The sequence below is a fragment of the Salmo salar genome, chromosome ssa09 (assembly GCF_905237065.1).
Source record: "Salmo salar chromosome ssa09, Ssal_v3.1, whole genome shotgun sequence".
Classification (NCBI taxonomy): domain Eukaryota; kingdom Metazoa; phylum Chordata; class Actinopteri; order Salmoniformes; family Salmonidae; genus Salmo; species Salmo salar.
In genome coordinates, this window is record NC_059450.1 from 27,489,791 (window position 1) to 27,494,699 (window position 4,909).

Consider the following 4,909-nt stretch of genomic DNA (forward strand, 5'->3'; position numbering starts at 1 on the left):
GTCGGGTGATTGTTGAGGCCAGGTCATCTGATGCAGCACTGCCATCACTCTTCTTCGTCAAATAGCCCTTACACAGCTTGGAGGTGTGTTGGTCATTGTCCTGTTGAAAAACAAATGATAGTTCCACTAAGCGCAAACCAGATGGGATGGCAAATCGCTGCAGAATGTTGTGGTAGCCATGCTGGTTAAGTGTGCATTGAATTCTAAATAAATCACTGACAGTGTCACCAGCAAAGTGCCCCCACACAATCACATCTCCTCCTCCATGCTTCACGTTGGGAACTACACATGCGGAGAACGTCCGTTCACCTACTGCGTCTCACAATGACACGGAGGTTGGAAACAAAAATCTCAAATAAGGACAGATTTCCACCGGTCTAATGTCCATTGCTCGTATTTCTTGGCCCAAGTAAGTCTCTTCTTCTTATTGGTGTCCTTTAGTAGTGGTTTCTTTGCAGCAATTCAAGCCTGACTCACACAGTCTCTGAACAGTTGATGTTGAGATGTGTCTGTTACTTGAACTCTGTGAAGCATTTATTTGGGCTGCAATTTCTGAGGTGCAGTTCACTCTAATGAACTTATCCTCTGCAGCAGAGGTAACCCTGGGTCTTCCTTTCCTGTGGCGGTCCTCATGAGGGCCAGTTTCAACATAGCACTTGATGGTTTTTGCGACTGCACTTGAAGAAACTTTCAAAGTTCTTGAATTCCACAAATTATCTTTTAACAAGGCACACCTGTTAATTGAAATGCATTTCAGGTGACTACCTCATGAAGCTGGTTGAGAGAATGCCAAGAGTGTGCAAAGCTGTCATCAAGGCAAAGGGTGGCTATTTTGAAGAATCTACAATATAAAATATATTTTCATTTGTTTAACACTTTTTTGGTTACTACATGATTCTATGTGTGTTATGTCATAGTTGTGATGTCTTCACTATTATTCTATAATGTAGAAAAAAGTACAAATAAAGAAAAACCCTGGAATGAGTAGGTGTGTCCAAACTTTCGACTGGTACTATATACTTCAGCTATATTGCTTTCCCCGGTACAGTTCCATCAGGTCCACGAAGGGGAGTGAACAAGGGAAGAGGGAAGGGACTCTTCATTCATGGTTTTTACCAACATACTTTCTGCTATAAAACCTCCTACACCCAAGATGCTTATATAATGTGGTGATTCAGCCAATAACAAATTCCCCATTTCCAGAGAGGTAGAAATTGGTTGGTGTGTGACATACCAGGCTGTTGAAGCAGTGGTGGAGGAAGACCAACAGTACAGTCTGTTCCTTCAGAGACATATCCTCCATCACACACTTAAATAAGTAGGGGAAGTGGCTTGGCACCTTCTTAAACACCTGGATACACATAATAAACCAAGGGTTAAAAACAACATTAGAGGACATTGATATAGAGGACATTGATCAATGCTCGCTGGAGACATTTGCCCTAAGTAGATGTATTGCTGGGGCTGTCCATGTTCAGCCAACACTCAACACCCACATTCACAACAACATAGCATGCTCAACAACACACTCACTGATTGTTAACACAGCTAAGCATTTGCTATGTGAACTTAAAATCTACAACCAAGGATCATTCTTACCTCACAGGCAGGGACGTTCTCTCTGATGATAAATTATTATCATTGATAATGTATTGAGGCCACATTAAAAAGGGTCAAAAATCCACCTGATCTCCAGTAACATGATCTTCCTAATGGCAAACCTGAAGATAAAATAGCAGACGTGGAGGACTTGGTTAAACCATTTATTCGACTTGTGGTAAGAAGATTTAACATTACAAAATACTGATGCTATTCAAGAGTTGAGCTCACTCACACGGACTTTAGAATCTCTTTCTCATAGACATCCTCCAAGACCTGAGTGGGTGACAAATACTGTTTGTTAAAGCAAGCAGACCGTCTCCACTATATTCATAAATAAATGATATATCTAAGTAGGAGGCTCACCTTTGGGTCGAATGGTAGTTTATTCTTGACATGGGGCACCCAGTATCTATTAGCCAACTTAGAAAAGAAAGTCAGAGAGGTTATTATAACAAAAACTATAACCTCGGCATCCCATAAGCAAATTTTGTGTGAGTGCACTGGATTTGGTTCTGGGGGTGATGGTAAGATGTCTGGCCCAGAGTGAGTGGAGGAACCAGGAGGGATTTGCTTTGGTAGAGAACACCAGCTCCTCTGAAATCATCTTGGCCAAGTCAATGGGGGAAATTAACCCCTCCCGAAATTCAAAAGATGCTAGCCAGGGTTGCATTAAGTACAACAGAACGGTGTGCAATGTGGAATTGAACAGAAATGGAACTCAAATAAAATCAAAGTTCATACATACACATATTTGCAGAGCTTATTGCAGGTGCAGCAAAATTCTTGTTTCTAGCTCCAACAGCGAAAAAGAACTGTACTGAAAAACCAGTTGGAAAACTTTGTGATTGTGGTGGCCCAGAGGGCGATGACCTGGTGTGCTGCACAAGTTTTGCGATTTCAGATGGTCACACCCATATTGATCAGGCCACACCCACCAAATGTACCACTAGCCAGCAGATCCGACCCGCTTGTTAAAACCTGTTGGGGATCTTATCCCGATATCGGGTTTCATTGTCAAGAGACCATGGCGGGAAATTCAAAAACTGCAAGAATCTAATAATTTCAATTTCTCAAACAATCAACTATTTCTCACAATTTGAAAGATAAACATCTCCTAAATCCAACCACATTGTCCGATTTCAAAGAGGCTTTACGGCGAAAGCATAAAGTTATGTTAGGAGAGTACATTGAAAATAGCTGTGTGTAATGTTTTGTCAATTCAAAGACAGGCGTCACCATAAGCGGATAACCAGCTAGAATTATGCACCAACCTTTGACAATCTTCCTCAGATGACACTCCTAAGACATTATGTTACACAATACATGCATTTTTTGTTCCATCAAGTTCATATTTATATCCAAAAACAGCATTTTACCGAAGCGTGAAAATCAGATTTTTTTTTTCTCTCAAATGCTTCCGGTGAACAACGTTACAAATCACAAAATTACTATTCGATAACATTGGTAAATTATATTATTGTCATTCAAATATTCATAGTTTAACATTTCGTAAATGCTACTGCAATGCCAGATTTCAAAATAACTTTACTGGGAAATCACAATTTGCAATAAACCGGGTGCTGTGCTAAGAACAATAGGCTAGGCTATACAGGTTAGCACCATCTTGTAACCATGTAATATCAAAATTACTATTGTCAATATTCCCTTACCTTTGATTATCTTCATCCATTGGCACTTCCAGAAATCCCAGGTCCACTACAAATGTGGTTTCTTTTGACAAAGTTCATAATTGATGTCCAAATAACTCCAAGTTGTTCCATGTTGTTAGCGCTTCCGTAGGCTACTAAAAAAGTAGCGCGGGGGGGAGTCACGGCGAAAAGTAAAAAAAATAATCTATTTACATTGTTCAAACATGTCAAACGTTGTTTAGCATCAATCTTTAGAGCCATTTTTAACGTGAAACATCAGTAATGTTTCAACCCGACCTCTCCTGTGTCTTGAAAAACGTCTTTGAAAAATGTATCGCATCACATGATTGCGCAGGTGCAGCCAATAATGAAGTGACGACATCCCAGGGAGGTCAACTTCTCTTCCTTGCCATCCGGTCTCTGTTCATCATAGACGCTTCAAACAACTTTATAAAGATCGTTGACATCTAGTGGAAGCCGTAGGAGTTGCGAAATGAATCCTTTCTCACTATGGTATCTATAAAACAATGACACTAAATAGTACAGTCACAAAATTCAATTTTTTTTTTATCTATTTTTCACTGGTTTTTGCCTGCAATATGAGTTTTGTTATACTTACAGACACCATTCAAACTGTTTTAGAAAATTCAGAGTGTTTTCTATCCGAATGTGTTAATAATATGCATATCCTAGCTTCTGAGTTGGTGTAGGAGGCAGTTAAAAATGGGCACATATTTTTTTCAAAATTTCTCAATACTGCCCCCGAGCCCCAACAGGTTATTAACAGCTGCACTAGGGTCAGACAGTCTTCAGTCTGTAGATTTAGACACTGCATAGCTGGCGCGAGATATGCCTCAGAAAATGTACCTCAATCCAGAAATGAGAAATGCAATATAGTTCCCATGAATTGTCACATTATCCCAACTGTTACACCAGGAAGATTGTTTCTCCGGAAAACTGACCTTTTTGTCCTCATGCTAGCTAGCAGAAGCCACAGCAGCCATTTTGGAATGGCAGTGTCAGCCAATCAGCTCCTTAGTTGTTCTACACTGCGTGCCATTCCACAATGGCTGCTGTGGCTACTGCTAGCTAGCATGAGGATGAAAACGGCAGTAAACTTAAACTAGCATTCGTTAAATCTTCTCGGTGTAACATTTGGGATAATGGGACAATTTGGGTACAACGCATTTCTCATCCTGGGATTGCAGTACAATTTCCAAGCCATATCTCACAACGCCCCGGCTGTGTGTTAATCACCACAGGAAGCCTGTCCTATCCCAATGCAACTGTAAGCAAGCGGGTCGGATCTGCTGGCTAACGTACCTCAAAGGCTGTTTAAGAACAGTGTGCACCAAAAACGTGTTGTTCAGCACAAACCGTCACGCAACCTTGCAAATGTTGAAGTGAACTGAACGCACCACAAGTGGACACCCTGCCAAATCGTCAGATGAAAAACGTACCCAAATTAAACAGGTTACTACTCTGGCCCAGAAAATAGAATATGCATATTATTAGTAGATTTGGATAGAAAACACTCTGAAGTTTCTAAAACTGTTTGAATGGTGTCTGTGAGTATGACAGAACTCATATGGCAAGCAAAAAAGAATGAGAAAAATTGAATCAGGAAGTGGGAGAAATTAGAAATGTAGTTTTTCTTT

General features: G+C 40.4%; 1 long non-coding RNA gene across 1 annotated transcript; it reads right to left on the bottom strand.

Moving 5' to 3' along the window:
* On the bottom strand, positions 1-2,514 carry LOC106611116 (uncharacterized). The gene is made up of 6 exons (XR_006770985.1): positions 2,348-2,514; positions 1,966-2,022; positions 1,835-1,875; positions 1,600-1,721; positions 1,235-1,351; positions 1-100 (listed from the first exon to the last, which is right to left on the bottom strand). It is a non-coding gene; the product is annotated as an uncharacterized lncRNA (long non-coding RNA).
* Between the last annotated feature and the right edge of the window lie 2,395 nt (positions 2,515-4,909).